Source organism: Pinus tabuliformis, chromosome 5_2 (assembly GCF_031772625.1).
Source record: "Pinus tabuliformis cultivar Carrire ecotype Pingquan chromosome 5_2, CPIR1, whole genome shotgun sequence".
Lineage (NCBI taxonomy): Eukaryota > Viridiplantae > Streptophyta > Pinopsida > Pinales > Pinaceae > Pinus > Pinus tabuliformis.
In genome coordinates, this window is record NC_142306.1 from 401,521,323 (window position 1) to 401,546,171 (window position 24,849).

Genomic DNA, 24,849 nt, shown 5'->3' on the forward strand with positions numbered 1-24,849 from the left:
GTGTGTTTCTCTATGTACCTGTAAGTATGTTATGTGAATCATTTCCTTTCTTTTCCTTCTGCACATTAAGCAAACGAAGTGTTGAAGTAAGAATTCATGACTGTCATGCTCTGCTTTTAAGTTTGTTTAATTTCAATGTTTTCTACTGTTTAAGGAGAATTCAAAGTTATTGTTTGCTCTCCTTAGCTCCTCACCTATCATTCCTGACCATCCACCTCAATCAAATGCATCAATATTGTCTCCTACCTCGCCCCAAAGAACCCCCTGCAGAAACTGTGTCCAATCCCCGCACCCAAAATTTCCATCCCCTCAATTTGCCACCAAAAACCCTAAAAACCTCAAATCAACCTTTTTGATCAGTTTACTAGCCTAAAATCAGTGTTACCCTATTGGTCATCTCATCCATTGAAGATTTCACCGAGATAGACCGGAGAGAGCCCTCTCCAGCCCCGTAGGGCTAGCTACGAGGCTAAGTGGTTTGATGTTGCCTTGAGGTTTACCTTTCTCAGCCTGAGGTGAAATTTCAAGCTCTAACAGGTTTCACTACCGTTTGACTGTGGGAAATGACCACCCTGAACTAGTTAGAGTACCAAGAGGTGAGACACCCACCAGATCATGGTGACTATTTGAATAAGTACAATCGTTTACAAGGGCTAACCAAAGTTGTGGTACACATTTATGATGATGCTCATGTAGGTCAAGGGTATTGACTTAGATAAAGGTGTTATCGATGAGATTTACCTTTGTTTTAGAAAGATCATGTACATAGAAAACATTTGGATAATCATTATGAATACCTACCAAGTTAAGAGGGAGTGTTGAAGAATGCAATTATTGTCAATATTCATAATCCTTGATGTATTTATAATATTATGTACAAACACGAAAGAAAATGATATTTTAAAACAAAAGAAGGAAAATTAAAAGAAAGGAAATCAACGAGAAAACCTAAAATTAAGATCTTTGATAGTCCATACTATGGTAAATAACATATTTACTATCAGTTATTACTCGTAATAATTTAAGCAAGTATTTTCATAAAATATGTAATAGGAACAAAAAGTAAATAAATGTACTTACAAAGAGTCACTCGCCGCCATTATTTACGTGATCTTCAACACTTTAACAAATATGAGAGTGTGAAAACTTACTAGAATCTAATTTACAAAGATATATGATTTTATTTAAGAAACATGTCTCTTGTATATATTGGGTATTAAATACACTCGAACCTTTTCATTTTACGAAAGGACTTATCACACACATATCTCTATCTCTCACACATTGTGATAAATACATTTTAATTTCATGGTTATTAGTTGAATTTCTGAAGTGTGATTGTTTGATGAAGATAAAAGAAATATAATATATATTCACAAGTAATTACCACGATTCATAAATAAAGTAGTTGTATCAATCGCACTAAAAGATGAACAAGAGATCAAACTGAGCAAAACAAAATGCCAAAATATTTTGCAAAAATAATTACAAATTGCATGGATTTCCGAAGATCATTGTGAGTGATAGGGATACCAAATTTAAAGGAAACTTTTCTAAAGCTTTTTTCAAACAAATGCGGACATCCCTCAACATGAGGTTAGCATACCACCCCAAACATGTGACCAATATGAAATTGTCGATAGATGTTTGGAAGCATATCTCTGTCATTTTGTAAGAGATTAACAAAAAAATGGTTTGAATAGTTACATCTAACACCATGGTGGTAGAATTCCACTTATCACGTTTCAATAAAACTAATGTCATTTCAATCTCTCTATGATTATACACCCCCTAAATGGAAAGAGTTAACCATAAATAATATAAAAATTCCAACAATAAAGAATCAATTTGAGGATAACTAAAAGGTTGCTCGAACACTAAAGGAAAACTTAAATACTGCAAGAAACCGCACGAAGTAGCAAGATGACCAATGTAGTTTAGAAATAAAATTTAAGTAGATTGGGTGTATGTGAAGTTTCAAACCTTACAAACAATTATCGTTAAAAATATATGGGAAAAACAATTTAGGCCCCGAGTTCTATGGTCCATATCAATTTGTGAAGAAACTCACTCAAGTTGTGAAGAAAATTGATTATGTTCTTAAGTAATTAAAAAATACCTCAACAAGTCGAAGGGCCTAATGGAAGGTGTTTCTCGGGAGACAGAGGATTTTTGTTAACATCTCTCATACCTATGCTTTGAGCATAAAATATTTCTTTTGAAAGCAATGTAATCTTTTTATATATATATATATATATATATATATATATATATATATATATATATAAATATATATTTATATAATATAATTATATATAATTATGTAGAGAGGCACCACTAAACATAATGACCTTTGGTGAAAAGGCGCTTAAGACTATTTATGCTAGAGCTTTCATCGTAAAAGAATATTGATCTATAAATTATTATTCAATTTGTATAAACACATTTAATTTTATTAATTTTGATTTAATATGATAATCGTTAATTAACTAGATTTCAATAAAAATATATAAATCTGAAATAAATTTTAACCATTATTATTAATAAAAAGTAAAACTAAAGTAATGTTAGCAAAATTGGAGAAAAAAACCAAAATTTTAATTTTAATTAATAAAATTATTAATAAATAACCATAAAATCACTAACATTACATTACACTTTTTATTAAATATATATTTTATCTCTTAAATAACGTATTTATTTAATTAATTTAATTATTCTCTTTATGTGTTATTCAATTAATATAATTATACTCTTTAATCACTAATATATTTATTACTTATTAATATATTTATTTAATTACTCGAGCATTCACGGTTATGAAAAAACTAAGAAACGTCACACCATGTTTCACGGCAATTAAGAAATGTAAAACCATGTTTCTCTTCCATTCAATGTTGTGAAAAATACGGCGCCGACCCATGAAGAGAAAACCTAAAACATATTTATAGAAGAATTGGTGCGGCACTCTCACCATTATACCTTTCCATATTGAATCGAAGTGGAATGTTCAGCGTTGAAGTCTATTTTCAGCGTGGAAAATCGATATAATCTTCGCCTGTTGTACAGAAATAAGCGGTTTTGATTTTGCGATCTACACCTGCTGTGGTTTCGATTATTTCGGTTGAATTGGGTTTGGATTTTTATTTCCGTTGAGTTGGCGTTAGGAAGTTGTGCTTTCTGCTTTTCCAGGGTCAGTGAGTAAAGAGGCGATGGCACAGAATCAAGTCCAACCAGCAGAACACCGTGTTGCACAACATCAACAAGCAGTTGCTAACGGCAACAACAATCGATTACTGCCGAAATCTCTGTATGTGGGGGATTTGGAGCCCAATGTGACCGAGGCCCAGATATATGATCTCTTTGGGCGGATTGGCCCGGTGCTCACTGTTCACATATGCAGAGATGCCACTACCAACACTTCTCTGGGATACGCTTATGTCAATTATAGGTTCGCTGAAAATGCTAGTGAGGCTTTAAGTTTATTGAATTCTGCGCCCCTTAATGGAAACCATATTCGGGTAATGTACTCACCCCATGACCCCAGCATCCGTAACTTTGTATCAGCCAAAATTTTTGTAAAGAATCTTGATAGAACAGTAGGCGAAGATGCTTTCTATCGTACTTTCGCTATGTGTGGGCCCATTCTCTCTTCTAATATTGCAACAGATGCATCAGGGCAATCCAAAGGATATGGATTTGTGATTTATGAACGTGAAGAGGGAGTGAAAAATGCAATAAAATATTTGAATGGTCAGTTTATCGATGGGGAACGGGTTTATGTTGCTCCATTCATGGAAAAGGAGCAGCGAGAACGAGAAAATGGAAACACCAAGTTCCCTGATGTTTTTGTTAAGAATTTATCAGAGTCAATGAATGATGAGGATTTGAGATATTACTTTAGTGTGTACGGAACAATTACAAGTGCCAAAGTGATTAGCGATGCCGCATGTAATTCAAAGTGTTTTGGATTTGTTAATTTTGAGAATGGAGATGATGCCGCAAGCTGCGTTGAGAATTTAAATGGGAAAACAATTGATGGTAAGGAATGGTATGTTGGAAGGGCATTGAAGAAATCTGAATTGAGGAGGCAATATGGATTAAATCTTTATTTAAAATATTTGGATGACAGTATTGATGACAACAAGTTGAAAGAACTATTCTCTATTTATGGCACAATCACTTCATGCAAGGTAATGAGAGACTTTCATGGATACAGTAAAGGTTCAGGGTTTGTGGCATTTTCATCTCCTTTACAAGCATCACAAGCTAAGGTAGAAATGAATGGAAAACTTGTTGCTGGAAAATTTCTTTATGTTGATTTCGCTGAGCCAAAGGAGGAGAGAAGTGAAAAGTTACAGAGTCATTTATTCAAGTCTCACAATCCAATTGGTAGGGAACCTACTATTACTACCACTTTCTCCATGTATAAGCGTCGTTAGACGAAACCATCCAATTAGCATGGCACTAGATTTTAGTCTTGCATCATAGTTATATTTTACTCATTTATTTAATTATCTTTCTTTCCTCTTTCTAGGTGAGTTAGTTATCTTTCATGTAAAAGGAGGTGGGGAAGATAATAACCACTACTCACTACCACACTAGCTGTAACTTGTAAGCACTTCAATCTTTAATAGTTTCTATTTGGAAAAGGAATGAATACTTAATTATTTAATTAGATTTAAATGATGATTACTAAATTGGTTTAGTTACATGTTTACATCATATGATAAGTTAATTGTGCATTGGTATGACACAATTGATCATATTAGTTTATATGATTTAGATAATTTGAAATTAGTTGAAGGGCACCCAATGAAGCTATAACATTATTTCTAAGTGGCCATTAACTTCTTAGCAAAGGGCAACAAGAATGATAATAGGGTTTCCACAACTGTATCATTTTCCAACCAAGAAAGCTAAATACTTTCAAGGCATGTGCTAGATAACAGTTGTGGGAATTAGGGATGATTAGAGATACTTCCACAATGAATAATATTGAAAAAATATGAAATGTAATAATATGAATAGACTTTCTAAAAATATAATTTCTATTAATAAAAGCCATGTAACTAATTAAATTTTGACTTTTTCTAATGATGACATGTTTTGTGTGATTGAAAATGTAATATATATGTTTCCAATACCATTAGATTTTATCACTTAATTAACTTTAATTTTATATTTTTTTATTAATTAAAATCAATACATTTTTTAAATTACAAGGCCTTTTATTTTTTATGCTACATGTTCCATTTCATGACTTAGATATTCTTATCCATTACCAAGATAATCCCCCATAGATTTTGTGAGAAGAAACCAAATTGTAGCTAACGAATAAGATCAAAGCCATAAAGAAATGCCCTCAAAGCTTATTCACATAATAGTGTTCATGATTCTCCCTAATAGTTCCTCTTGTCTCAATTTATCTCATGCATTTTTACATACCAAGTAGTTTCACTATTCTCTTGTATATTATATGACACATAGAGCTATACAGTGGCATCTTTTTGTTACTTTCATTAGTTTGATCACTTTGCTTCCCTATTAAGGGGCCATTGGAACTAGTGGCATGATTGTCACATTGAATAATGAGGAAAAGCTTGTATTAGAATACCTCGACAAGTGGAAGAGCCTAATGGAAGAAGATGCTTCTTGAGAGAGAGAAGATTTATATTAACAACATCTCTCATTGCCTATGCTTTGAGCATAAAATATTTCTTTTGAGGAAAAGGTAATCTTATGTATAAAAACTAAAATAATTTTAATTATGGTTTGAGCCTAAAATATTTCTTTTTAAGGAAAAATTGATATTATGTATAAAACTAAAATGAATTTAATTGTATATTAACTATATAGAAAGGCTATAATAAAAGTGAAAAAGCACTTAAGGCTATATTTAAACATGAGCTTTCATGGTAAAACAAACTTCATCCATCCATTATTATTGAATTTGTATAAATATATTTCTATTTATTAAGTTTTCTTTAATAAAATAATGATTAATTAATAAAGTTTCAAAAAAATATATATAAAAAGTGAAGAAAATTAGAAAAAATATTATTAAATAAAAAAAACGATTTAAAAAAAAAATTAATTTAAATTTAAAAAATAAATCACTAGACGTTACCATATATCCTTCATGGTACATCCTTCATTTTATATATATTTTCTATTAAATAACATATTTATTTAATTAATATATTTATAGTCTTTAATGTTTAATATATTCAATAATATATTTATTTAATTAGTCAAGTATTCACGGGTATGAAGAAACTAATAAACCTGAAACCATGCTTCTCCCAGTCTGTTTTGAATTGTCAGGATTGATTTTGCTATTCAATCTTATGAAAATTAGGATGCCCACCAATGAAGAGAAAACCTAACAAACCTTGCACCTATTTCGAAAATCCGATCCGCCACATATTTATCCCTCTCCACATGCCTAGTGAAGAAAGACATTCAGGAAAGTCGATGTGATCTTCACCTGCGTTAGAGAAATAAGTGGTTTTCATTCTCCATCAGTGGATTTTTGACCTACACCAGCCGTGGATGGATTTCTGTTTTTATTTAGGTTTAACTGGTATTTCGGTTGAATTGGGTTTGGACTTTTATTTCGATTGAGTTGGCATTTGGGAAGTTGTGCTTTCTTCTTTTCCAAGTATCAGAGAGCAAAGAGCAATGGCAAAGATTTAAATCCAACCAGCAGAACACCGTGTTTCGCAGCAACACCTAGCAATTGATAATGGCAACAACAACCAATTACTACCTAAATCTCTGTATGTGGGGGATTTGGAGCCCAATGTTACCGCGGCCCAAATGTATGATCTCTTTGGGCGGATTGGCCCGATGCTCACTGTTCACATCTGCGGAGATGCCATTACCAACACTCCTCTGGATACGCCTACGTCCATTACAGCTCGGCTGAAAATGCTAGCGAGGCTTTAAGTTTCTTGAATTCTACACCCCTTAATGGAAACCCTATTCGGATAATGTACTCACCCCATGACCCGAGCATCAGCGACTTTGTATTATCTAAACTATTTGTTAAGAATCTTGATGAGCAACTTTGTATTAGCTAAAATATTCGTTAAGAATCTTGATAAAACAGTAGATGCAATAAAATATTTGAATGGTTAGTTTATCAATGGGGAACGGGTTTATGTTGGTCCGTTCATTAAAAAGGAGCAGCCAGAACGATAAAATAGAAATGCCAAAGTTTAATAATGTTTTTGTTAAGAATTTATCAGTCTCAGTGGGGAACGAGTTTATGTTGGTCCATTCATGAAAAAGGAGTAGCCAGAACAATAAAATGGAAATGCCAAAGTTTAATAATGTTTTTGTTAAGAATTTATCAGACTCAATGAATGATGAGGAATGATGAGGATTTGAGATATTAGTTTGGTGTGTACAGGAAATTCAAAAGTGTTTTGTATTTTCTAATTTTGAGAATGTAGATGATGCAGCAAATTCCTTCCAGAATTTAAATGAAAGAAAATTTAAGGCAAGTAATGGTATGTTGTAAATATGGAACAAATCTTTATTTAAAGTATTGGATGATAATATTGATGATAACAAGTTGAGAGAGTTGTTCTCTATTTATGGCACAATTGTTTCATCCAAGGTAATGGAGGACTTTAATGGACACAGTGAATGTTCAGGATTTATGGCATTCTCATCTCCTTTTCAAGCATGCCTAGCTATGATAGAAATGAATGGAAAAGTTGTTGCTGGAAAACCTATTTATGTTGCTTGGGCTAAGCTAAAAGATGTGAGAACATAAATGCTACAATCTCATCACCTAAGTTACTTAATCCAATTGGCAGTGCAACATAATCCATCATTTTCTTATAGCTATAGCTTACACATCTTGCCTGTGAGTGGTTTCTAATTTAGCTATCCTCTTTTATAACCATCCAGTAATATGTGTTTGTGTGTGTGTTTAGATATTTTTTTTTAATCAAAAAAATATTAGTATTATTGGATATTTATAGTTTTTGTAATGATATTATTTCTAAAAAGTTTCTCTCTAGCAAATTTAATTTTATAAATATATGAATTCTAATTTTATTGGTTTTGTAAAGATATAATTTTTAAAATAATTTCTTTCTAGGAAATTTAATTTTCAATAGTTTGTTTTTGTTGTTGTATTTTTTTTAAGAATTCTTTTTGTAATGATATTATTTCTTAAAAAAAATATTTTCCTAGCAAATTTAATTTTCATTATATGTTTTTTCTAAATAGTGTGGTTAATTGTATTCAAGATCCATACATATCCATTAAAAACCCACCTAAGCCTAATTTTAGACGTATTTCGTCTCAAATGGGTTACTTTTTTAGCTTCTGACACATTGCAGAAAAAAGTTATAGCGAAAATGCCACGATGACCTGTTTGGAGCAGCGAAACCCTAGAATCCAAAGCTTTGATACCAAATGTTATGAAATATCTAGAAGCATTGTTGTGTGCCATTTCTATTATCCAACCAAATTGGATAAACGAAACAAGGTATGAATGTAATAAGGACGAAGAAGTGTGGCCACTCATTCAAAAGTTGCAAAACATCTCAGTTCAAACAATATTGCCAGAACTTGACGAGGAAGGAAAAATCATATTGGAGCCTGGAGCAGTCACAGAAACAAGAACCTTACATCTATGAAATCGATCAATTTCAGAGTATCTCATCAAGTGGAAGAACTTACCTGCTGAATATTCCACATGGGAGGACAAATATTTTATACAAAAGCATCAAGAACTACTCAAGCATTGAGGACAACACTTTTTGAAGGAGAGGGGCATGTTAGGTCCCTATACTACTAGTGTAACCCCTTATTGTTATTAGTATAACCCCCTTATTATATTGTTTTTCCCATGTAGTCCCCATATTGTTATTATTGTTCCCCATAGAAGCCCACTATTATTATTATTGTGCCCTTACATTATTATTGTTATGTCGGTTCTAATTATATTATGACCCCTTAGACTCCTATATCTAGAAAGGAGGTCTTGTCATTTGTATCATCCAGGAATTCTTCATTTGTGTAATGTAAAGGAGGTTCCCCCACGAAGAGGCTGAATCTTAAGACGTTGATTTATATTTTCTATCTTTTTGTGAGTTGGATTCATAACAGACACATGGATTGTGAACATGTGGATCTCTTTCCAATCCCCTTACCAATTTTAGAATAGTTGGTTCTATTTAATGTTGAAAAACGAGATGAGAAGCATTCTTTCATTCATTTATTCTTTGATCATTATATCATATCTTTATTTATCTATGTTTTACTATTTATATCCACTCTTCTACCACTCATTTATATGTACCCCTTACATTAAATATATATATAGACACACACACACACACACACATAGATCAACTATTTTATTAATCTTGCTATTATATATATACCATCTCTTTGGCCTTGTTATCCTACTGACTTTTCTTATTCATTCTAATTACTGCACTCGTTTATGTTTTTTCATTTATCAGAAACATTCTTATTATTATTATCATTATTATTATTATTATTATTATTATTATTATTATTATTATTATTAGGGCATTACAAAAAGTACACCTTTTTTGAACTTGGTACTACAGAAGCAAAGTATATTGTAGCTTGTTGCACATTGTGAAGGAGTATGGATTCATAAGCTACAATGTGGCTTGTTCGACCATATGCTTGAATCGACTATTTTGTTTTGTGACAGTCAAAGCTATGTGAAGCTCACAAACAATATAGTGTTTCATGCTACGATAAAACATATTAATATCAAGTACCAATTTATTCGTGATATGGTACATAAGGGAGTGGTGAGGCTCTAGTATGTCTCCATTAATGAGCAGATGGATGACATTCTCACAAAGCCTTTCTCTCAGGAAAAGTTTGTATATTTCAGAGACAAACATGGACTAGTGAATAACTCCTCTCTCAGTGAGAGGGAACATTGTTGTGACATCAATAGGGGTATGCCTCAAAATGTTGGTAATAACAGGAGCTTGACTCACACTATTTATCGGTGGATAACAAGGCTATGGCTCAGACTATTGGTTGCAATAGGAGCATGAATCTAGTTGTTGGTAAAATAGCATGAGAGATGAATATTCTTGAAAGAAATGTTATATGGGGCCTAGACACTTGTGGAGTGGTTACCTGTTCAATATCATGGCCTACATAGAGGCCCTTGGATTTGGGACATGGGTTTTGTTAGTGTCAGTCTTTCCAGCCTTCCTCCAGTGATCAAATATGCTCTTACAAAGTGGTCTTAGAGTTTCCAAGTCAAATTTTGTCATTTCAAAGAGTTTTCAAACAAAATTTGGTCACTAGGCATTAGGTCTAGGGTTTGCTTTAACTCCTTCTAAAGTTGTCCAAATGTCGGTCCATGTCACCATTCAGCTGAGTCTATCATCATTCATAGGGTTTTCATTACCATCTCAGTGTCTAATGAGTCATTGTACACCTTGTTCATGCTTCAGTTGTGCCTTGGCAAGGTCATTTCCATCTCCTAGGGTTCTGAAAGCCAATTTCTCTTGGACGGTCAAATCATCGGCAAAAATTGTATCCTAATGTTCATACACCTTCCCCTGTCCTTAAAGTACCTTACCAAATGCTTCCCATCCCTTATATCCCCCAAATTCCTCATTTTGGCACAAACCCTAGTTTCTAGCTACAACCTGGCAATTTTCTAGGTTGGGCCTGTGTTTTGCCCTTTTGGACCCCTTTCCCTCGCTCAATCTCTGATATTCCACTTTCCCCTGCTTCCTAACATCCCTCCCCACTCCCAAAAATTTCCCCAAGAATTTATAAGCCCCCTATCCCCTTCATTTCGCTCCATTTCGACAAAATTCCTTGTTTCACACATCGGGACAAGTCGCACTCAAATGATGTTCCAGAGAAATAAAAGATGAATTTTGCAAACCTGAGAGATGGTTTTGTCCACAACATGCCAAAGAAGAAAAACCTCCTTCACTTTTTGCACAGGTGTCATGGTTTGAGAGAAATGTCAAGAATACCGTTGCCTCAGGAGAATCAAAGACACCTCAGAAATTACCTTGGGAAAATCAAGCTTTCTCCTAGATTGGTTGGCCAAATTATTTTCTTTATGGGTAAAATGATAACTAGACACAAATATCTTTCCAATGAGCTATCATGAGCTAAATTTGGGGTTGAGGAAGGCATTCAAAGGTTGACTGCAACAGCACTCTTCCTTGAGGCAGCCTCATTTGGCACTTTTTGACCAGTCTTGGGAGATTTGATTTTTGACAGGGCAATTGAACTCCAAATTGAAAAATTCCAGTTGGGTTGGAAATTATACTCAAATACCTTTCCAACGAGCTATCCTTCACCTGATTCTGACACCGGGAAGGCCTCCAAAAGCCTCCTGCAAAAGCGCGACCCGTTGAGCCTGGCGCGCGACCCGTCAGGGCACCTCCATCAGTGTAAAAATTACACAGGCGCGACCCGTTGAGGGCGCGCGACCCGTTGGGCAGTGCGCGCGACCCGTTGAGGGCGCGCGACCCGTTGGGCAGTGCGCGCGACCCATCAGTGTTTCCTCCACAGAAAATTACCAGCAAGCTGCCAAGGAACCACAAATTTCCAAATTTTGCAAGGTAGGCCCTCCATCATAAAAAATTATTGCTTGCTACAGTTCAAGAAGGTCATGATTGTATTTGTAAAAGTCTCCATTTGCAAGTGAAAGTCTCCATTGTGCTTTTGGTTTGAAGTTGTCAAATTGCTAGGGTTTTATATGCTGTTTTGAGGTATCCCATTGTTCTCATTTTTCTTCCATCTCCCATTTCATATTCCTTATCATTCTATGTAAATCTCCCTTCCAAATATGTGAAAAGCCCTAAATCCTACCCCTTTTCCCTAAAAAATGAAGAATCAAGCCCTAACCCTACCTCTCATTATACCCATGGAAACAATGTATATAATTATGCATATGCAATGATTTTTGCAATGTTTTTTCCCTTGAATCCCTGTTTTATATATTTATTCCCATTTTCCCTTTAAAAGTGTCCCTCTACTAACATTTCCCTCGTGCTCCTTGTCCCCTTAAAACAGCAGTTTTCAAAGCAGAAACAGCAGTACATAACCGACTATGAGCAAAGTAATGACCGTGAGTCAACACCAGAAGTTGAGCCTGCTCCGGAACATGAAAAACCACTATTGGGCCCGAATGCATGTGTGCAAGGCAAGGATGAAAATGTTCAAAAGGCGGTTGGCCAAGGCACAAAAAAGGAGAAAGAGGCCCGATCCCCTCCATATCTAGCCGAGGCTTCACTGAAGGACCAAGGCACTAAATAGCCCAGCCACAGCACAAATCCCAAGAAATTTTGAACATTTTGGGTCAATTTTGATTTTTCAGTCAATTTACAGGTTTTGTCCATTAACGGGTCTCACCCCCCGCGCGACCCTTCATCCTGGCAACTCCATTTTGCAAAAACTCAGCATTTCCAGATTTTTCATGAGAAGTTACATATGCTCATCAATGGACTTGAGATTTTATGAAGTTTTGGGCCTCCAGAAAGTCAAAAAAGGAGCAAAAAATGACTTTCTGCCACATTTTTGAGACACAGAAAGCAGTCTTGGGAGATTGCAATTTTGGAGGGCAAATGACCACCAAATTCAGAAATTCCAGTTGGGTTGGAAAGTAGACTCACAGACCTTTCGAACAAGCCTACTCTTGCTCAATTTGGACACCTGGAAGTGCCCCAAAAGTGGTCCCAAATGCGCGCGACTTGTCAGGCAGAGGCACGCGACCCATCAGGCAAATTTCTCCAAATTTCAGTGTACAGCTCAGAAAAAACGCAGTTTGACCCTGTTTGACTTTTTGGGGTGGATTATTATCCTCTTTGATGTAATTAATGTACTTTTATGACACTTTTACACTTATGTAACTCTTCTAGAAGATTCATTCATGAGATAGGTGAAAATTAAATGAATGAATTGGTTTCCTAGCTTACAGAGGCAAGTTGTTTTGACTGCCTAGATTTTAGTGCTCAGTTTAGAATTAGTTGAAACAGCTCCTAGAAGGATGAGCTCGATCCCTAGAGGCAAGGGAAGAGGTTGGCTTGCCTATATTATGATTTTTCTTAGTCATTTTCAGGGGTTGGAAGGTTGGACTCTTGAGGGAGAAGCTATCATTGTATTATTCATTGTATCTCTGCAATTTTTGGCTAAGGAAGACCAGGGTTTTGCAGTCTTTTTTGGGATTCTTGTGGTTACATGTATTGATGGTGTGTTTCTCTATGTACCTGTAAGTGTGTTATGTGAATCATTTCCTTTCTTTTCCTTCTGCACATTAAGCAAACGAAGTGTTAAAGTAAGAATTCATGACTGTCATGCTCTGCTTTTAAGTTTGTTTAATTTCAATGTTTTCTACTGTTTAAGGAGAATTCAAAGTTATTGTTTGCTCTCCTTAGCTCCTCACCTGTCATTCCTGACCATCCACCTCAATCAAATGCATCAATATTGTCTCCTACCTCGCCCCAAAGAACCCCCTGCAGAAACTGTGTCCAATCCCCGCACCCAAAATTAGGGCTCAATTTGCCACCAAAAACCCTAAAAACCCCAAATCAACCTTTTTGATCAGTTTACTAGCCTAAAATCAGTGTTACCCTATTGGTCATCTCATCCATTGAAGATTTCACCGAGATAGACCGGAGAGAGCCCTCTCCAACCCCGTAGGGCTAGCTACGAGGCTAAGTGGTTTGATGTTGCCTTGAGGTTTACCTTTCTCAGCCTGAGGTGAAATTTCAAGCTCTAACAGGTTTCACTACCGTTTGACCGTGGGAAATGACCACCCTGAACTAGTTAGAGTACCAAGAGGTGAGACACCCACCAGATCATGGTGACTATTTGAATAAGTACAATCGTTTACAAGGGCTAACCAAAGTTGTGGTACGCATTTATGATGATGCTCATGTAGGTCAAGGGTATTGACTTAGATAAAGGTGTTATCGATGAGATTTACCTTTGTTTTAGAAAGATCATGTACATAGAAAACATTTGGATAATCATTATGAATACCTACCAAGTTAAGAGGGAGTGTTGAAGAATGCAATTATAGTCAATATTCATAATCCTTGATGTATTTATAATATTATGTACAAAAACAAAAGAAAATGATATTTTAAAACAAAAGAAGGAAAATTAAAAGAAAGGAAATCAACGAGAAAACCTAAAATTAAGATCTTTGATAGTCCATACTATGGTAAATAACATATTTACTATCAGTTATTACTCGTAATAATTTAAGCAAGTATTTTCATAAAATATGTAATAGGAACAAAAAGTAAATAAATGTACTTACGAAGAGTCACTCGCCGCCATTATTTACGTGATCTTCAACACTTTAACAAATATGAGAATGTGAAAACTTACTAGAATCTAATTTACAAAGATATATGATTTTATTTAAGAAACATGTCTCTTGTATATATTGGGTATTAAATACACTCGAACCTTTTCATTTTACAAAAGGACTTATCACACACATATCTCTATCTCTCACACATTGTGATAAATACATTTTAATTTCATGGTTATTAGTTGAATTTCTGAAGTGTGATTGTTTGATGAAGATAAAAGAAATATAATATATATTCACAAGTAATTACCACGATTCATAAATAAAGTAGTTGTATCAATCGCACTGAAAGATGAACAAGAGATCAAACTGAGCAAAACAAATTGCCAAAATATTTTGCAAAAATAATTACAAATTGCATGGATTTCCGAAGATCATTGTGAGTGATAGGGATACCAAATTTAAAGAAAACTTTTCTAAAGCTTTTTTCAAACAAATGAGGACATCCCTCAACATGAGGTTAGCATACCACCCCAAACATGTGACCAATATGAAATTGTCGATAGATGTTTGGAAGCATATCTCTGTCATTTTGTAAGAGATTAACAAAAAAATGGTTTGAATAGTTACATCTAACACCATGGTGGTAGAATTCCACTTATCACGTTTCAATAAAACTAATGTCATTTCAATCTCTCTATGATTATACACCCCCTAAATGGAAAGAGTTAACCATAAATAATATAAAAATTCCAACAATAAAGAATCAATTTGAGGATAACTAAAAGGTTGCTCGAACACTAAAGGAAAACTTAAATATTGCAAGAAACCGCACAAAGTAGCAAGATGACCAATGTAGTTTAGAAATAAAATTTAAGTAGATTGGGTGTATGTGAAGTTTCAAACCTTACAAACAATTATCGTTAAAAATATATGGGAAAAACAAGTTAGGCCCCGAGTTCTATGGTCCATATCAATTTGTGAAGAAACTCACTCAAGTTGTGAAGAAAATTGATTATGTTCTTAAGTAATTAAAAAATACCTCAACAAGTCGAAGGGCCTAATGGAAGGTGTTTCTCGGGAGACAGAGGATTTTTGTTAACATCTCTCATTACCTATGCTTTGAGCATAAAATATTTCTTTTGAAAGCAATGTAATCTTATATATATAGGGCTAGCTACGAGGCTAAGTGGTTTGATGTTGCCTTGAGGTTTACCTTTCTCAGCCTGAGGTGAAATTTCAAGCTCTAACAGGTTTCACTACCGTTTGACCGTGGGAAATGACCACCCTGAACTAGTTAGAGTACCAAGAGGTGAGACACCCACCAGATCATGGTGACTATTTGAATAAGTACAATCGTTTACAAGGGCTAACCAAAGTTGTGGTACGCATTTATGATGATGCTCATGTAGGTCAAGGGTATTGACTTAGATAAAGGTGTTATCGATGAGATTTACCTTTGTTTTAGAAAGATCATGTACATAGAAAACATTTGGATAATCATTATGAATACCTACCAAGTTAAGAGGGAGTGTTGATGAATGCAATTATAGTCAATATTCATAATCCTTGATGTATTTATATTATTATGTACAAACACGAAAGAAAATGATATTTTAAAACAAAAGAAGGAAAATTAAAAGAAAGGAAATCAACGAGAAAACCTAAAATTAAGATCTTTGATAGTCCATACTATGGTAAATAACATATTTACTATCAGTTATTACTCGTAATAATTTAAGCAAGTATTTTCATAAAATATGTAATAGGAACAAAAAGTAAATAAATGTACTTACGAAGAGTCACTCGCCGCCATTATTTACGTGATCTTCAACACTTTAACAAATATGAGAATGTGAAAACTTACTAGAATCTAATTTACAAAGATATATGATTTTATTTAAGAAACATGTCTCTTGTATATATTGGGTATTAAATACACTCTAACCTTTTCATTTTACAAAAGGACTTATCACACACATATCTCTATCTCTCACACATTGTGATAAATACATTTTAATTTCATGGTTATTAGTTGAATTTCTGAAGTGTGATTGTTTGATGAAGATAAAAGAAATATAATATATATTCACAAGTAATTACCACGATTCATAAATAAAGTAGTTGTATCAATCGCACTGAAAGATGAACAAGAGATCAAACTGAGCAAAACAAATTGCCAAAATATTTTGCAAAAATAATTACAAATTGCATGGATTTCCGAAGATCATTGTGAGTGATAGGGATACCAAATTTAAAGGAAACTTTTCTAAAGCTTTTTTCAAACAAATGAGGACATCCCTCAACATGAGGTTAGCATACCACCCCAAAAATGTGACCAATATGAAATTGTCGATAGATGTTTGGAAGCATATCTCTGTCATTTTGTAAGAGATTAACAAAAAAATGGTTTGAATAGTTACATCTAACACCATGGTGGTAGAATTCCACTTATCACGTTTCAATAAAACTAATGTCATTTCAATCTCTCTATGATTATACACCCCCTAAATGGAAAGAGTTAACCATAAATAATATAAAAATTCCAACAATAAAGAATCAATTTGAGGATAACTAAAAGGTTGCTCGAACACTAAAGGAAAACTTAAATATTGCAAGAAACTGCACGAAGTAGCAAGATGACCAATGTAGTTTAGAAATAAAATTTAAGTAGATTGGGTGTATGTGAAGTTTCAAACCTTACAAACAATTATCGTTAAAAATATATGGGAAAAACAAGTTAGGCCCCGAGTTCTATGGTCCATATCAATTTGTGAAGAAACTCACTCAAGTTGTGAAGAAAATTGATTATGTTCTTAAGTAATTAAAAAATACCTCAACAAGTCGAAGGGCCTAATGGAAGGTGTTTCTCGGGAGACAGAGGATTTTTGTTAACATCTCTCATTACCTATGCTTTGAGCATAAAATATTTCTTTTGAAAGCAATGTAACCTTATATATATAGGGCTAGCTACGAGGCTAAGTGGTTTGATGTTGCCTTGAGGTTTACCTTTCTCAGCATGAGGTGAAATTTCAAGCTCTAACAGGTTTCACTACCGTTTGACCGTGGGAAATGACCACCCTGAACTAGTTAGAGTACCAAGAGGTGAGACACCCACCAGATCATGGTGACTATTTGAATAAGTACAATCGTTTACAAGGGCTAACCAAAGTTGTGGTACACATTTATGATGATGCTCATGTAGGTCAAGGGTATTGACTTAGATAAAGGTGTTATCGATGAGATTTACCTTTGTTTTAGAAAGATCATGTACATAGAAAACATTTGGATAATCATTATGAATACCTACCAAGTTAAGAGGGAGTGTTGAAGAATGCAATTATAGTCAATATTCATAATCCTTGATGTATTTATAATATTATGTACAAACACGAAAGAAAATGATATTTTAAAACAAAAGAAGGAAAATTAAAAGAAAGGAAATCAACGAGAAAACCTAAAATTAAGATCTTTGATAGTCCATACTATGGTAAATAACATATTTACTATCAGTTATTACTCATAATAATTTAAGCAAGTATTTTCATAAAATATGTAATAGGAACAAAAAGTAAATAAATTTACTTACGAAGAGTCACTCGCCGCCATTATTTACGTGATCTTCAACACTTTAACAAATATGAGAATGTGAAAACTTACTAGAATCTAATTTACAAAGATATATGATTTTATTTAAGAAACATGTCTCTTGTATATATTGGGTATTAAATACACTCGAACCTTTTCATTTTACAAAAGGACTTATCACACACATATCTCTATCTCTCACACACTGTGATAAATACATTTTAATTTCATGGTTATTAGTTGAATTTCTGAAGTGTGATTGTTTGATGAAGATAAAAGAAATATAATATATATTCACAAGTAATTACCACAATTCATAAATAAAGTAGTTGTATCAATCGCACTGAAAGATGAACAAGAGATCAAACTGAGCAAAACATATTGCCAAAATATTTTGCAAAAATAATTACAAATTGCATGGATTTCCGAAGATCATTGTGAGTGATAGGGATACCAAATTTAAAGGAAACTTTTCTAAAGCTTTTTTCAAACAAATGAGGACATCCCTCAACATGAGGTTAGCATACCACCCCAAACATGTGACCAATATGAAATTGTTGATAGATGTTTGGAAGCATATCTCTGTCATTTTGTAAGAGATTAACAAAAAAATGGTTTGAATAGTTACATCTAACACCATGGTGGTAGAATTCTACTTATCACGTTTCAATAAAACTAATGTCATTTCAATCTCTCTATGATTATACACCCCCTAAATGGAAAGAGTTAACCATAAATAATATAAAAATTCCAACAATAAAGAATCAATTTGAGGATAACTAAAAGGTTGCTCGAACACTAAAGGAAAACTTAAATATTGCAACAAACCGCACGAAGTAGCAAGATGACCAATGTAGTTTAGAAATAAAATTTAAGTAGATTGGGTGTATGTGAAGTTTCAAACCTTATAAACAATTATCGTTAAAAATATATGGGAAAAACAAGTTAGGCCCCGAGTTCTATGGTCCATATCAATTTGTGAAGAAACTCACTCAAGTTGTGAAGAAAATTGATTATGTTCTTAAGTAATTAAAAAATACCTCAACAAGTCGAAGGGCCTAATGGAAGGTGTTTCTCGGGAGACAGAGGATTTTTGTTAACATCTCTCATTACCTATGCTTTGAGCATAAAACATTTCTTTTGAAAGCAATGTAATCTTTTATATATATATATATATATATATATATATATATATATATATATAAAATTTTAATTATATATTAATTATGTAGAGAGGCACCACTAAACATAATGACCTTTGGTGAAAAGGCGCTTAAGACTATTTATGCTAGAGCTTTCATCGTAAAAGAATATTGATCTATAAATTATTATTCAATTTGTATAAACACATTTAATTTTATTAATTTTGATTTAACATGATAATCGTTAATTAACTAGATTTCAATAAAAATATATAAATCTGAAATGAATTTTAACCATTATTATTAATAAAAAGTAAAACTAAAGTAATGTTAGCAAAATTGGAGAAAAAAACCAAAATTTTAATTTTAATTAATAAAATTATTAATAAATAACAATAAAATCACTAACATTACATTACACTTTTTATTAAATATATATTTTATCTCTTAAATAACGTATTTATTTAATTAATTTAATTATTCTCTTTATGTGTTATTCAATTAATATAATTATACTCTTTAATCACTAATATATTTATTACTTATTAATATATTTATTTAATTACTCGAGCATTCACGGTTATGAAAAAACTAAGAAACGTCACACCATGTTTCACGGCAATTAAGAAATGTAAAACCATGTTTCTCTTCCATTCAATGTTGTGAAAAATACGGCGCCGACCCATGAAGAGAAAACCTAAAACATATTTATAGAAGAATTGGTGCGGCACTCTCACCATTATACCTTTCCATATTGAATCGAAGTGGAATGTTCAGCGTTGAAGTCTATTTTCAGCGTGGAAAATCGATATAATCTTCGCCTGTTGTACAGAAATAAGCGGTTTTGATTTTGCGATCTACACCTGCTGTGGTTTCGATTATTTCGGTTGAATTGGGTTTGGATTTTTATTTCCGTTGAGTTGGCGTTAGGAAGTTGTGCTTTCTGCTTTTCCAGGGTCAGTGAGTAAAGAGGCGATGGCACAGAATCAAGTCCAACCAGCAGAACACCGTGTTGCACAACATCAACAAGCAGTTGCTAACGGCAACAACAATCGATTACTGCCGAAATCTCTGTATGTGGGGGATTTGGAGCCCAATGTGACCGAGGCCCAGATATATGATCTCTTTGGGCGGATTGGCCCGGTGCTCACTGTTCACATATGCAGAGATGCCACTACCAACACTTCTCTGAAAATGCTAGTGAGGCTTTAAGTTTATTGAATTCTGCGCCCCTTAATGGAAACCATATTCGGGTAATGTACTCACCCCATGACCCCAGCATCCGTAACTTTGTATCAGCCAAAATTTTTGTAAAGAATCTTGATAGAACAGTAGGCGAAGATGCTTTCTATCGTACTTTCGCTATGTGTGGGCCCATTCTCTCTTCTAATATTGCAACAGATGCATCAGGGCAATCCAAAGGATATGGATTTGTGATTTATGAACGTGAAGAGGGAGTGAAAAATGCAATAAAATATTTGAATGGTCAGTTTATCGATGGGGAACGGGTTTATGTTGCTCCATTCATGGAAAAGGAGCAGCGAGAACGAGAAAATGGAAACACCAAGTTCCCTGATGTTTTTGTTAAGAATTTATCAGAGTCAATGAATGATGAGGATTTGAGATATTACTTTAGTGTGTACGGACCAATTACAAGTGCCAAAGTGATTAGCGATGCCGCAGGTAATTCAAAGTGTTTTGGATTTGTTAATTTTGAGAATGGAGATGATGCCGCAAGCTGCGTTGAGAATTTAAATGGGAAAACAATTGATGGTAAGGAATGGTATGTTGGAAGGGCATTGAAGAAATCTGAATTGAGGAGGCAATATGGATTAAATCTTTATTTAAAATATTTGGATGACAGTATTGATGACAACAAGTTGAAAGAACTATTCTCTATTTATGGCACAATCACTTCATGCAAGGTAATGAGAGACTTTCATGGATACAGTAAAGGTTCAGGGTTTGTGGCATTTTCATCTCCTTTACAAGCATCACAAGCTAAGGTAGAAATGAATGGAAAACTTGTTGCTGGAAAATTTCTTTATGTTGATTTCGCTGAGCCAAAGGAGGAGAGAAGTGAAAAGTTACAGAGTCATTTATTCAAGTCTCACAATCCAATTGGTAGGGAACCTACTATTACTACCACTTTCTCCATGTATAAGCGTCGTTAGACGAAACCATCCAATTAGCATGGCACTAGATTTTAGTCTTGCATCATAGTTATATTTTACTCATTTATTTAATTATCTTTCTTTCCTCTTTCTAGGTGAGTTAGTTATCTTTCATGTAAAAGGAGGTGGGGAAGATAATAACCACTACTCACTACCACACTAGCTGTAACTTGTAAGCACTTCAATCTTTAATAGTTTCTATTTGGAAAAGGAATGAATACTTAATTATTTAATTAGATTTAAATGATGATTACTAAATTGGTTTAGTTACATGTTTACATCATATGATAAGTTAATTGTGCATTGGTATGACACAATTGATCATATTAGTTTATATGATTTAGATAATTTGAAATTAGTTGAAGGGCACCCAATGAAGCTATAACATTATTTCTAAGTGGCCATTAACTTCTTAGCAAAGGGCAACAAGAATGATAATAGGGTTTCCACAACTGTATCATTTTCCAACCAAGAAAGCTAAATACTTTCAAGGCATGTGCTAGATAACAGTTGTGGGAATTAGGGATGATTAGAGATACTTCCACAATGAATAATATTGAAAAAATATGAAATGTAATAATATGAATAGACTTTCTAAAAATATAATTTCTATTAATAAAAGCCATGTAACTAATTAAATTTTGACTTTTTCTAATGATGACATGTTTTGTGTGATGCAAAATGTAATATATATGTTTCCAATACCATTAGATTTTATCACTTAATTAATTTTAATTTTATATTTTTTTATTAATTAAAATCAATACATTTTTTAAATTACAAGGCCTTTTATTTTTTATGCTACATGTTCCATTTCATGACTTAGATGTTCTTATCCATTACCAAGATAATCCCCCATAGATTTTGTGAGAAGAAACCAAATTGTAGCTAACGAATAAGATCAAAGCCATAAAGAAATGCCCTCAAAGCTTATTCACATAATAGGTGTTCATGATTCTCCCTAATAGTTCCTCTTGTCTCAATTTATCTCATGCATTTTTACATACCAAGTAGTTTCACTATTCTCTTGTATATTATATGACACATAGAGCTATACAGTGGCATCTTTTTGTTACTTTCATTAGTTTGATCACTTTGCTTCCCTATTAAGGGGCCATTGGAACTAGTGGCATGATTGTCACATTGAATAATGAGGAAAAGCTTGTATTAGAATACCTCAACAAGTGGAAGAGCCTAATGGAAGAAGATGCTTCTTGAGAGAGAGAAGATTTATATTAACAACATCTCTCATTGCCTATGCTTTGAGCATAAAATATTTCTTTTGAGGAAAAGGTAATCTTATGTATAAAAACTAAAATAATTTTAATTATGGTTTGAGCCTAAAATATTTCTTTTTAAGGAAAAATTGATATTATGTATAAAACTAAAATAAATTTAATTGTATATTAACTATATAGAAAGGCTATAATAGAAGTGAAAAAGCACTTAAGGCTATATTTAAACATGAGCTTTCATGGTAAAACAAACTTCATCCATCAATTATTATTGAATTTGTATAAATATATTTCTATTTATTAAGTTTTCTTTAATAAAATAATGATTAATTAATAAAGTTTCAAAAAAATATATATAAAAAGTGAAGAAAATTAGAAAAAATATTATTAAAAAAAAAAACGATTTAAAAAAAAAAATTAATTTAAATTTAAAAAATAAATCACTAGACGTTACCATATATCCTTCATGGTACATCCTTCATTTTATATATATTTTGTCTATTAAATAACATATTTATTTAATTAATATATTTATAGTCTTTAATGTTTAATATATTCAATAATATATTTATTTAATTAGTCAAGTATTCACGGGTATGAAGAAACTAATAAACCTGAAACCATGCTTCTCCCAGTCTGTTTTGAATTGTCAGGATTGATTTTGCTATTCAATCTTATGAAAATTAGGATGCCCACCAATGAAGAGAAAACCTAACAAACCTTGCACCTATTTCGAAAATCCGATCCGCCACATATTTATCCCTCTCCACATGCCTAGTGAAGAAAGACATTCAGGAAAGTCGATGTGATCTTCACCTGCGTTAGAGAAATAAGCGGTTTTCATTCTCCATCAGCGGATTTTTGACCTACACCAGCCGTGGATGGATTTCTGTTTTTATTTAGGTTTAACTGGTATTTCGGTTGAATTGGGTTTGGACTTTTATTTCGATTGAGTTGGCATTTGGGAAGTTGTGCTTTCTGCTTTTCCAAGTATCAGAGAGCAAAGAGCAATGGCAAAGATTTAAATCCAACCAGCAGAACACCGTGTTTCGCAGCAACACCTAGCAATTGATAATGGCAACAACAACCAATTACTACCTAAATCTCTGTATGTGGGGGATTTGGAGCCCAATGTTACCGCGGCCCAAATGTATGATCTCTTTGGGCGGATTGGCCCGGTGCTCACTGTTCACATCTGCGGAGATGCCATTACCAACACTCCTCTGGATACGCCTACGTCCATTACAGCTCGGCTGAAAATGCTAGCGAGGCTTTAAGTTTCTTGAATTCTACACCCCTTAATGGAAACCCTATTCGGATAATGTACTCACCCCATGACCCGAGCATCAGCGACTTTGTATTATCTAAAATATTTGTTAAGAATCTTGATGAGCAACTTTGTATTAGCTAAAATATTCGTTAAGAATCTTGATAAAACAGTAGATGCAATAAAATATTTGAATGGTCAGTTTATCAATGGGGAACGGGTTTATGTTGGTCCGTTCATTAAAAAGGAGCAGCCAGAACGATAAAATAGAAATGCCAAAGTTTAATAATGTTTTTGTTAAGAATTTATCAGTCTCAGTGGGGAACGAGTTTATGTTGGTCCATTCATGAAAAAGGAGTAGCCAGAACGATAAAATGGAAATGCCAAAGTTTAATAATGTTTTTGTTAAGAATTTATCAGACTCAATGAATGATGAGGAATGATGAGGATTTGAGATATTAGTTTGGTGTGTACAGGAAATTCAAAAGTGTTTTGTATTTTCTAATTTTGAGAATGTAGATGATGCAGCAAATTCCTTCCAGAATTTAAATGAAAGAAAATTTAAGGCAAGTAATGGTATGTTGTAAATATGGAACAAATCTTTATTTAAAGTATTGGATGATAATATTGATGATAACAAGTTGAGAGAGTTGTTCTCTATTTATGGCACAATTGTTTCATCCAAGGTAATGGAGGACTTTAATGGACACAGTGAATGTTCAGGATTTATGGCATTCTCATCTCCTTTTCAAGCATGCCTAGCTATGATAGAAATGAATGGAAAAGTTGTTGCTGGAAAACCTATTTATGTTGCTTGGGCTAAGCTAAAAGATGTGAGAACATAAATGCTACAATCTCATCACCTAAGTTACTTAATCCAATTGGCAGTGCAACATAATCCATCATTTTCTTATAGCTATAGCTTACACATCTTGCCTGTGAGTGGTTTCTAATTTAGCTATCCTCTTTTATAACCATCCAGTAATATGTGTTTGTGTGTGTGTTTAGATATTTTTTTTTAATCAAAAAAATATTAGTATTATTGGATATTTATAGTTTTTGTAATGATATTATTTCTAAAAAGTTTCTCTCTAGCAAATTTAATTTTATATATATATGAATTCTAATT

General features: G+C 33.3%; 2 pseudogenes; both read left to right on the forward strand.

The window, feature by feature from the left end:
- The first annotated feature begins 3,212 nt into the window (after positions 1–3,212).
- On the forward strand, positions 3,213–4,442 carry LOC149159205 (polyadenylate-binding protein 4 pseudogene; annotated as a pseudogene).
- A 15,577-nt stretch (positions 4,443–20,019) lies between these two features.
- LOC149159206 (polyadenylate-binding protein 4 pseudogene) lies at positions 20,020–23,730 on the forward strand (annotated as a pseudogene).
- The last annotated feature ends 1,119 nt before the right edge of the window (positions 23,731–24,849 follow it).